At 52.2% G+C, this 11,514-nt stretch overlaps 1 protein-coding gene across 3 annotated transcripts in view; it reads left to right on the top strand.

Moving 5' to 3' along the window:
• The first annotated feature begins 2,187 nt into the window (after positions 1–2,187).
• KIAA1671 (KIAA1671 ortholog) overlaps positions 2,188–11,514 on the top strand; it is a 47,052-nt gene continuing 37,725 nt past the window's right edge. Inside the window, exons 1-2 of one of the 3 annotated variants that reach the window (XM_052691034.1) lie at positions 2,214–2,320; positions 6,499–6,722. The gene's annotated coding sequence lies outside the window, so the exon portion shown is untranslated. Of the gene's footprint in view, positions 2,321–6,498; positions 6,723–10,321; positions 10,432–11,514 lie in introns of those variants that run through there. The other 2 variants (XM_052691033.1, XM_052691035.1) reach the window with 2 other exon arrangements.

Raw genomic sequence — 11,514 nt, 5'->3', positions numbered from 1 at the left:
CAGGGAGGGATGGTGCCCTTGCTCCTTGCAGCCGCATCAGTGAGACTGGCGAGGACCTGCAGCACGTGCAGGTGACAGGAGCAGGCTGCTGTCATGCAGTGTCACCTCGAGCTACTGCTGTTGCCTGACCCCTGCGTGCAGGAGCAGAGTGGTCTGGCACTCAGTGCACACGGCATGTGCACTTAACTCATTTCTCCACTGCAGGGCTCAGGACAGACTGTGTGAGAGGATGCAAAGTGCTGGAGCAGCCCTGCTGCTGCATGTCTGCCGTTTGCTGTTCCATGCAGCTCCTCATACCCTGTGCTATAGAGAGGAGTAGCAGAGGCATTGCCCACCTGGGAACAAGCCGAGCTACTGTGAGCCAGCAAATCTGCCTGGCAGAGCCTTCTGTTAGTGCTGTGGCAGAGAGTGTTAGTGTTACAGAGATGACAGCTTCTCCAGGTCTGTCATTTCTCTCAAGTATGAGCACTCCTTCACTGTACACTGCTTGCTTATCATTGCACTGACAGTATTGGTGAAAACATAAACCAAAGGTCCAAAGCTCAAACATCTGCGTGCATTGGGTCCGGCAGTGTCTGCTATCGCCATCCACACCACAGTGTGGAATTACAGCTCTAATTTATGTACATGGGGTGACAGAGCAGGGCCCTGCGTTTAACTCTGCCCCTAGATTGCGGTTAACTCCAACTTCTGCTGGTAAATGCATAGAGAGAAGAGCCGGGAGAGGCTGGAGATGGGGAGGGAGCATCAGCTCATAGAATGGCTTAGGTTGGAGGAGACCTTAAAGATCAGCTTGGTGCACGGCACGGCAGTGCTGGGGAACACAGCTTTCTGCAACAGCCCTGCAGGTCTCACGGGCTCCTCTCCATGCCAGACCCGCACTGCTCCCATAGGGCAGTTCCCCAGGCTGTCTGAGGGTTGGACACGGCCCCTCCAGCCACGCACAGAGGCTGCTGGGGAGAGCTGTGTGCTCCCACTGCAGCTCTGCATCCCACGGGTGCAGCCCGGCCTGCTGGGACACGAAGCGTGGGGAGTGCTGTGGCTGCTTTGTAGTTCAGCTCCCTGGGCGCGCTGAGGTTCCTCCTCATGGTGGGAAAAGAGGCAGCAGCTCCATGGGAAGGTGTCTGCTCCCCTTGAAGTGGCCCATTTCTACGCAGCCCCAGGGCCTGGCGTGGCCAGCTCGTCTCCTTAAGCACTGCGGTGTGCAGGTGTTTGTGGAGGGCGATGCCATCCAGGTGGCTCCTGAATAACCCATCTGGATATCTCAGTGTTTCACACTGCTTTCTGAAGCCCCCTGTGCTGGAGCAGAGGTTCCTAAAAGACCTCGAAGAGATGAGGAGCAGAACGCCCTCTACGAGCACTTCCATGGGGAGGGGATGGGGTGCAGAGCTCTGCATTCACGCAGCTCTTGCAGGGCCAGAGCTTTGGCTGCTGGGACCTTGCCTGGCCCATCCCTGCTCAGCACAGCCACGGCAGCTGAGGTGGCCCAAGGAAGTCACTGCCCTCAGACAGCTCGGGAGGGGTCACGGAGGGATGAAGCAGCGTCGGGGCTGTGCGGTGCAGCTTTGCTCTCATGTGTCGCGCGGAATCTGCAACTCCTGGCACCAGGGAAAGCAGCACGGCTATGGGGGGCACGCCGGCATCAGCGTCTCTGAGGGAGAAAGCGGAAAGTGGAGGAGAGCTGCGCCTCAGTGCGAGGGGGAACGCCGCTTAGTGTGAGGGACACAGCTCTTCCTCAAGCTGAGGGGGAATAAGGAGATCCCCTCCCGAGTCTGATCACAACCCCTCTCGGGGCGGGGCCGGGACTCGAACCCGCGTGCTCCCCACCCACGGCCGGCGCCGCGCCCGGACCACCGGGCGCAGGTGGAATGGGGGCGGGGCGTCCCGCGAGCAATCGCCCAATGAGGAGGGAGAAGCGAAGCCCCGCCCATCCCGGCGGCTCCGCGCGGTCGCCGTAGCAACAGCGGCGCTTCCCGCGGGGCCGGGTCGGGCTGCGCGCGCCGCGGTACTGACGCCGGGCGGGGGAACGGGACGCGACGGGACGCGACGGGACGCGACGGGACGCGACGGGACGCGACGGGGCCGGACGGGCGCGGCCCTCCCCCGCCTCCCGCCCCGCCCCGCCGGGCACTCCCGCCGCTCCGAGCAGCCCCCTCGGGCAGAGCGGCGCGGGGGGCGGCTCCGCCCCGCTCCGCCCCGTCCCCGCCCCCGGCTGGGTGGGGGTGTCCGGCCGTGCCCGGGTGTCCGCCGGGCGGGCCGTGCGTGGGCCGAGCCTCGCTCAGATTCGGTTGGCAACTTTCCCTCGGCGGACCGGAGCCGGGTGAGTGCGGGCCGGGGGTTACGGGCGGCGGGGGAGGGGGCGGCTCGGGGCTTTGCTCTGCCCGCGGGGTCGCACGGCGCAATGCTGCTTTATCCCATTATATGGCAAATGGTGGGCGATTCTCCTGGCGGGCGGAAGAGGTAAAGTGTGTTTCCAGGGTAACCGTGGGGTTGTTCGGCTGTTCGGCCTTAGGGAGTGTCGGCGGTGTTTCCTCCTCGTTGGAAGGCGTTGCGGCTCTCGGTTGTAGCAGCGGCACAAAATTTTGTTGTGGTTTGGTGACATTGTAGGGCGTGGTAGGGAAACGGGCAGCGTGCGGCGGCAATGCTGATGGAGTTGGCAGGCGGCTTCAGCCGGGGATCCAAAAAAGCTTTCAAGAATGTCTAAACTTTTTTTCCTCGCCATCTTCTGTAGGGTTTTCCTCACTGCGTCTGGTGGTTTTTTGTGTAAAAATAGCCAAGAAGATGCATTAGCAAGTAGATCTACTGAGCCTTTCTGCTTTAGAGCCATTAAGGAGGCTGGCAGCTGCTTAAATTGATGCAGCCCACGGTTCACCTGTGATGGTCGCGTGGTTTGTTGGGGATTCACCTGTCAGCCTCAGTATTTTCCCTTTCAGACCGTTCTCCATGCTGGTTCCCGGTGTGAGGTTGGAATTCCTGTGTGGCCAAAGCACTCCGATGGTTCCTACCTGGTATCAGTGTGCTGGGGGAGCTCTGAGGTCTGATAATTAAGCACTCGGTTCCCTTTGTCCGTTGCTGTATTGCAAGCTGTGGGGAACAACAACATTCCCTTTCCTTTCTTCTTTTCCATGCCGTTTCCAGCCATGTACAACACTGTGCCTCTGGATGTGACCCCGCTGTGTCTGAAGGCTGCCAGCAGCAAGGAGCATGGTGTTCCTGAGCAGTCCCAAAGGGTGCAGCAGCTATGTGCCATGGGTCCTGGGTGCAGGGATGTTGGCACACACACAGTTGTGCCAGGCTCTGCTCGGTCGCTGCTTGTGTCCCTGGTTCTCTTTGCAGCTGACCTTGGCACCTCCCTTCCTTTTCAAACGCGGTTGGTGACTGCAGAGTAAAAAATGAGCTTTCTCCATGGTGAGAATGCGTTGCTGTGCGCTGCCTCGTCCTCTCCTCGGGATCAGTCTGTGCTGGAGCTGTGCTCACAGGGCTCTCTCTCCTGGCAGCTTTTCCCATTGCCATCAGAATGAAGCTGGTGCAGCTCCGTGTTGTTTCCCTGCTGCCCAGGAGTTCTCTGGAGCAGTAAGGGAGCATCCCATCGGTGCTCTGAAGCTGGTAGCTGCCTTACTTGCTGGCCTGGGGATGTGTCCTTTGGCAATGGCTTTGTCACGCTGCGTGGTTTTATACAGCCCTGCCTAGCAGAAGAGGTGCATGTGCACATGAATGACTAAACGCAGGATTTAAGTGTTTGACTTCCATGCAGTGCTGCTGTCCTTTCCGTGTTTCCAAGCTATTGCTTTCTATGGGACGTTTTCCTGCAGGAGGATGTGAATAACACTGGTTGGAAGTCTCTTTCACTTTTGTAGCTTGGTGCACTTCCGAGATGCTGTTGGTAGGGAAATACTCAGAGTCTTCCCACAGTATTTCTTAACACAGGTGCTGTGTTCTGAGGCTTTTTGATTCCTAGCAGCAAGCAGCTTTTGGGAGGAAAACTGTGTCTATTCGGTGCTTGGAGGTGACGTTCCGGATCAGCTCGCCTTGTGTGCTGTGGGCTGTTTGCAAAAGCTGGGCTGCAGTGAGCTGCTCTGTCCTGCAAGCCTGGGCATGAGGCTTGCAGCGATGCTATGAGCACAGCCCGTATCACTTCTCCACTTGATGCACAAGGGGTGACGAGAACTTAGGGGTGTTGCAATCTTTTAGTTGTGTTTCTCGTTTTTTTTTTTTTTGGTTTGTTTTTTTACATAGGAATCATCCAAAGACATCCTGTAGGAAAAGCCACGATCTGCTTGCTTTCCTATCAGTGTCTCTCTAAGCGAGGGCTCCCTGTGCTGGAGGAGCACATGGGGGCAGCGCGGGTGTTCCTGCAGGAGCAAACTTCAGCCTTTGGAACGCACTTGGCTTTAATGGCTCTGACAGCATCGCTGGGAGCAGCCCTTGCTGAACCCTGGCTGCACCTGTGCCCTGTGCAGCGCCGTGCGTGGGCTTGCTGTGCTTCCTGCTGCTCTGCTCGGGGCTGAGGGATGCTGTAAATAGCAGCTGAATTCCTTTTTATGTTCTTCATCCCCGTGCTAGGTGAGCGCGCATTGGCGTCTGGGGGAAATCTGGGCTCCTGAAAGCCAATTACAGAGCTGCTCATTAGAGCCTCTTATCAGCATTAACTGCCCCAACTTTCCATTCTGAGCTAGCATAAAGCTGTGGCGTGCCTGGAAGGAGATAAATGTTGGACTTGCAACAGTGTGAGCACTGAAAGCTTCTTGCTCTTGTAATGATTATGAGTCAGGATGATCGTTAGCTTGCTGCAACAAGTAGAAAAGATAACCAAACCTGCAGCAATTGGATTATCTGCCTGGTTTTCACTGAGAAGGGGAAAAAAAAAAATGACATGGGTGCGCTCCAGAAGTTTCCCTAAGCAGGGAGGGTACAGAGCATGCTTTCCTTAAGCAGGTCGTGCAGCGGGCGGGCAGCTCCAGCTTTGTGCGGCTCCTAATTGTCTGGGTGCAGAGAATTAGCGTAAGGCTCAGCGTGGGGCGGTGGGAGATGAGTGCGTTCCCAGGCAGAGCAGCCCTGGGCTCGGGGCAGCGCCGCAGCTCTGACCCACTTAGCAGCGCTCCTCAAAGCGGCCACGCGCTGCTGCAGGCAGCCCGGGTGCAGCAAAAGGGGAGGAAAAGAAAGCAGCTCTGTTGGGTTCAGGCTCAGATGCTTTGGTTTGGTGTGTTGTTGACTTGTGTGAAAGCACAGAGTGCGTGCATGTGCTTTGCTGATGCAAACCAAGATGTTGCTGTAGACATCAGCGCCGTGTTTATGTTTTCATAGCGGCTGTTTTCTGCTCCCAGTACGAAGCACACGCGCTTTGCTTTTGCTCCTGCTGTAGGAATAGGGAGGTCTTTCTGTGACGCCGATTAGAATTTGAAAGCGGCACATAGGGATTGAGGTCTGTCCGTCTTCCTCTCTTCCAGCGAGCTCAGGCTGCAGCTTGGATTCACGCCTGGCTGCCGTGCAGGCAGGGTTCATGCAGTCCCTCTCGGTAGGAGCGAGCTGTGCCAGCACCCAAGAGGGTGTTTGTGTGCTGCTCAGCCATACAAGGCTTTCGATGGACAAAGCTGCCTCATCCGGAACGAAAGCATTTCAGCCCAGTAAAGCCACGATACATTTGAAACAGAGTTGGAATTTTTGGCCGCAGTAATCGCGTTTGATTTTCAGGAGAACAGTCGGAGCTCTTCTCTGAGCAGAACGAGCACAGATGCCTTTCTGAGACTGGCATTCCTCTGAAGTTGTGCAGTTCAGCTGGTTTCTTCCTTTATTTGGCGGCCTGGCAAGCAATGTTGTTTTTGTTGTTTGTTGTCAGGCAGTGCTCTGACTGTAACAGAGCTTGTAAATGTGGGCTATTAGTGTGATTTGCACTCAGAATATTTAAAGCAGGCTAATGGTTACCTATGTATCACCCTGTTCTCACAGTACAGGTACGCAAATCACAGAATCACAAAGGCTGAAAAGGACCTCTAAGGTCACCCAGTCTGACCATCAGTGTTGCCTGTTAGTCGTGTCCCAAAGTCCTACAGCCACCCTTGCCTTCAGCATCCCCAGGGATGGTGACCCCACCACCCGATGGGCGCAGAGATTTCCTTTTTCCATGTCCTGTTCCGTCCTGCAGTCACAGCAGCATTTAAGAAAATAGATGCCTTGGCTTAAGCAATGAATCCAAAGCGTTTCTAAAACATGTTTGAGCGGATCTATCCTGTAATTCCTACTAGGCAACTTGCAGTTTACATTCCTCACAAAAGGCAGTTTTTTTTGTTGTAAGAGATGACTTCTCACTCAACTGGACGGGGTGATGGATGTTTTCTTGTCTTCACCCGTAGCTGTGCTTGACTCACCCATTGGAAAGACTCGTCCGTAGCTACAGGTCAGCATTTAGCGAAGGTCAGGGAGGCCAGTTTCTGCATGGTGAGCATTATGCTAATTCGGCTGTTAAACATATTGGAATTGTGCTTCCTTTTGCTTCTGCAGTGCTTGCAGATTCCATCGGAGCCTCTGCTCGGCGCTTGGAGTGCTGAGGGTTGGTCTGGGCTGGGAGAAGCGTCCTTGTAACCACGCAGCTGCCAGTCTTGGTTCATCCCCATCTAGTCTGGTGTCGGTGTCGTGCTTACGTGTGAAGAGGAGCTGAGGGAGGCTGAAGCCCAGCATAACATGGAAGATGCATTTTTTCTTCCTGGAAGACGCTTTTAATTGAGGTAAAAGGCTGGGATAGCTGTAATGATTCACTTCACAGAGCGAGACATGCGGGGATGTGGATGGAAGCAGATGTGTAACTCAGGTCCAGCTGCTGACCATCTCTTACAAACAGTATGGAGCCTTTTCTCTTTTATTTAGTCTTCAGTCGTAGGGAGGGGGATGGATGTTGTTTCCTAACCAACGTGTTTACTGCCTTTTAGAGATTATTTGTGGTGTGTTACAACATACGCAGCACGTCTCTAATGTGGTGAATGTGGGTGATGTTGAATTTGTTGGTACTGGACTGTTGCACATGAGGTGAAACACAGTTGATTTTGAATCTTTTTTTTTTTTTTTGTATGGTAGATACATGGTTGATGGGGGTGATTTGTGTACAAGCCTGGCTCTGTAAGGAGCAAGTTGCTATGTTTTCAACTTCTCTCCAAAGTTTTCTGCTCAGCTCCACTCTTGGTGTTGGAGATGTAACAGCTTTAATTCCAGGCTGATGGACATTCAGAATGTTGCCTTTATTGATGCTGAAAATGGTTACTCTAAGGTTAAAAAAAAAAAAGCCATTTCTTCTGTTCAGCTTGGCTCTAGAAATGGTTGCACTTTTATCTGTGTTACGTCCCTCCTAATAACAAATTGCTCCTGCTTAGAGCCCCTTCATTCTGGATTTTGCTTGCTGCTGTAAAACCTTTATAAAGCCTGACCATCACCTGCTGCTGGTGTTGGCTCCCTGAAGTGCTGAGATAACTCCCACGTGGAACCTCACATCTCAGCATCCTGATAATTGCACTGGTTCCACCAAGTCTCAGTGCTGATAGAGCATGGAACAGTCTGTGAGTGTGGCAGGGGCACCAGCAGTGTTCTGAGAACATCTTCACCACTGCAGACTAAGTTGGACACTGGGCAGTTTTGGGCAGGTAGGCCAGGTCCTCCCATCCTGTCTAACCGCTTTCTGTTGGCTCTGGTTGTCTGTAGGTTTGGCTGGGAAGTCCCTGGCGTTTTCTCCCTCTCCATCACCTCCATGTTCTCAGTGCTGCCACGTCAGCGTAGTGTTGTTGGCTCTGCTGCTCTTTTTTCTCCCTCTCCACTCCAAATTGTTAAGAGTTTATGTGTCTGAGCTGTTGACTTTCAGTTCGTGGGTTATTTTTCTCTCTGTGTTTTCTTGAGCATATAAGGAGATGGAGGGGATTGCTGTAGTCACAGAGCTTCTAGATAGCATGTTGGCTGGTAATTCATTGCAGGCCTCAATTTTCCATGTAATGTCATGTTTCTGAGGAACAATGCTCTCTAATGATGAGGTATTGTTATTGCTCACTTAGAATGGGTACAGCTGTGTTACAGTTTTGTTATCTTTAAGACAGGAATTCCTACTATGGTCAGAAAGAAAGCTGGAAGCCATTCCTTAGTTATGGGTGCCCCATCCCTGGAGGTGCCCAAGGCCATGGGTGGGCCCTGGGCAGCCAGAGCTGGGGGGCAGCCAGCCCATGGCAGAGCTTGGAACTGGGGGATCTTCATGGACCCCTCCACCCAAAGCTCTATAATTGGTGTTAGAGGAGGACAGCCCAATAGTGAGGCCCGTGCTGGTGTGATGCAGCTCCTCCTGCAGTGATGCTTGGGATGAGTATTTGGGGTTGAATACAGAGCCCTGTTGACCAGGCTAGGTGACGTGCTCATGCCATGAGTAACAAAAATATCCAAAGGGTGGAATGGGGGACTGAATGGAGAAATTGCTACTGGGCAACTGAAGGAGGATGCGTTGTTAGAAGCAAAACGTGGAGCTGCTGAGCACAGCATGTGGTTGCAGGAAAACAAATGGGGAATCAGCGAGTGAAGACGTGGCGTGGTTGAGCTGTAAGAGCTGAAGCAGGCCATAATGTTCCAAACAAAAACATGTAACGACAAGTGGCTCTTGTTAGATGGAAGGTGGGAAGCAGCATGACCTGTTACAGCGCCTCGGTGTGTTCCATGCAGGAGTCTTGCTGCTGGTGGTGGCTCAGCTTCAGAGCTCATCCTTGCAGACAGGGCCAGGTGTAAAACTGTGTGTAGGTCTGTTGACAGAAGCAATCTGGCAGCTCAGACCTCAAATGCAGATGTCAGTCGCCCACTTTTTCCCTTCGTCCTCTGTTTTTATGGCTTAGGTTTTCTTCAGATGGTTAAAAATGACCTCTGAGGTGGCACAAGACCTCTAGCTTTGGGTTTTCTTAACGTTAAACGCTGGATGAAACGACTTTGTGCTTTCTCCCTATGTTAATACCTTAATCTCTTTCTCAGCCATCAGATGAACGTACAAAAGTGGGCAGCATTTATAAATGAGTGCCAGGAGCTCCGACTTGGTCGTCCTTTCTGAAGGTGGTTTGCAGGGCAGGGTCACAAATACATTTTCCAGCGCTGGCAATCCTGTTACAATTTGAAGAGGAAGATCAGAGGATTACGGGCTTTGTCCTCCCCTGCAGTCTCTGACACAAAAGCACCTGCCCTGCGGAGGCCAGCAGGAAATGGCTCTTTGCGCCGCGCTATTTCTGTGAGATGGTGACCTTTGGAGGCTCTGTCTATGAAACGATCCCTTCCTTCTGCTTCCTCCTTGGGCACAGTGTGGTTCTTCCCAGTGGGGGTGGCCTCCGAGCTCCTGTTACTGTCCAAACTCAGCCTTGAGGGTGGCATCCTGCGCTGGGGCAGGATGAGAACCGGCCCTCGTTCGGTCCAGGGGATGTACATCAATTAGCCTGGGGTTAATTTCATTGCGATTCAGAGCGTGGTATGAGAACAAAAGAGAGATGTATCCGGGGGATTAACCTCCTTCCATTCGAGTCTGTGCAACGTTTATTTTAAACGTGACAAAGTGTGAAGTTAAGCTTCATGCACAAAGAGATTGTTGTTCCTGCAAATTAATATATAACTTCCTCCTGAATAATAATGATTCCAAACAGGTTGGAGGAGAAGTGCCAGCTCGCCGAGTTAACTCTTCATGCTCTGTGTGCCAGGGGTGTAACCTCTTCTGCATTTGGGAGCTGTGGGTAGAATGGTGCTTGACCCGAACCAACCAACTGTGCTCCTGTAAGTGCTTTGCTTTGTCTTTTTTTTTTTCCTTTTTCCTTGAGTTCCACAGACAAACTTTCTTGCTTGTAGCAAGACCCGATCATTAGTATTTCATCTGGTATGCAGCACAAGTGCTTCTGGAACGTCTGGACTGCATATTGTGCTGGGGAAGTCATTTGCAGGCGTTGGTTGTGGGCAAAATGCATTTCCGAGGATGAAGCCTACAGGAACATTAGCAGGAGTTGAAGCTGACCGCAAAAACAAATGTTTGATGACACGAGCAAACAGAGCAGAGCTTTCTGAGACCTGCTGGGAGCGCCGACCTTCTGCATGAGCACGCTTGTAGCCTGACTTCAGCCATACTAGTAATTCACGTTGTTCCTGCTGGATGTCATCCAGCGTTGGCAGAAATCGAGGTTCTGTTTTTGTTCTCTGTTTCAACTGCTGAAAGAATTGAGGTTTCTGAAAATACCCACCCACTAACAAGGCAGGTGGAGTCTCTCCCGCGGCGCGCTCGCTGGGAATGGGGATGACTCACTCGGAAGGGTATCAAAAACTCCTGATTCACTGCAATTTCAGAGCGTTTCTCCTTTGGGTAAGGTTCGTTCTGGCTGGCTCTGGTGAGACTGATCGCAAGTGAGGACCTCTGTGAAGCTCAGGAGCGAAGAGCTTGCGATGAGATGGGTGAGGAGGATGAAGTGAGGGAAGGATGGGGCGGAGAGGTGGTGGTGTGGGTCAGAGGAATTGCTGAGCGTGCTCCTGGTGGGGCTGCCATAGGGAGAGCCAGCTGGCAAAGGGTGCAGCGAGTGGGAGGGACCTGGTCAGGACCCTGCTTTGCACAGAGTTGATCTTAACAGTGGAGTTGTTGTTAAACCACGTTGGAGTGGGGTGCCAGGAACATCACTGCTGGCTGCCGGCGGTGCTGCTTGTTGTGGATAGATCCTGTCTGGTCACTTTTTAGATGTGACACAAACAACATTACAGAAATCACGTAGGACTGACAGCCGTGGAAGAATTTGAATTAATTTGAATTAATTTTTTTTTTACGCGGGTTATCCCCTCATTACGTACAGGGGCATTTTCCTATTGAATCCTACTGTAAAGTTGTGTTTTCATGATAGTCCCACCAACTGATTGTCCTGCTACGTCAAGGAAGTCCTCTCGGATTAATATTGCCCATTACACAGACATGCCATTGTATCTAGCAGCAAATTTATGATTTGATTAGACGTGTAATTACGGAAGTTATGAGCTTGTAGCACTGGGTGACTCGTACCTGTTTAACTACCTTGCCTAACATGGGTTAGGGCATTAAATTATTGACATGATATATACTAAAATACCAGGTGTTGGGTTGCCCTTCCAGCACTGGGATGCCAGCACATAATCAAAAAGATGGAAAATATTTCTGTTCTTTAGTGCATGTCTGGATCTCAGTGGAGCTTTAACTGATGATAGTTATGCAATTGCACTGGCAATAGCAATTAGAGATTTACAAGTGCTTGTAAATGCTGCTATTTATAGGCTGACTCTTTGTTGAACAGAACACGAACCTTTCTCTGCAACGGGAGAAAATGTCAGGGCAGAGCAGTTCACCCTTGGGATAGGGCTGGACTTCGATTTCCCAAAGAACAGTACTTTGACCTTTGATGAACTAAAAGCTTCAACCACGTTTGCACACGGGGAATGGAGATCTTGCAGTCCTTGGAAGGGTTTGCATTAAAGATGTTTGGGACTTTGCAGGTCGTATCTGTCTGGTGAGATGTG

The sequence above is a fragment of the Tympanuchus pallidicinctus genome, unplaced genomic scaffold (assembly GCF_026119805.1).
Source record: "Tympanuchus pallidicinctus isolate F22 unplaced genomic scaffold, pur_lepc_1.0 scaffold28, whole genome shotgun sequence".
NCBI lineage: Eukaryota > Metazoa > Chordata > Aves > Galliformes > Phasianidae > Tympanuchus > Tympanuchus pallidicinctus.
This window is presented reverse-complemented; position numbering and strand designations above follow the sequence as displayed.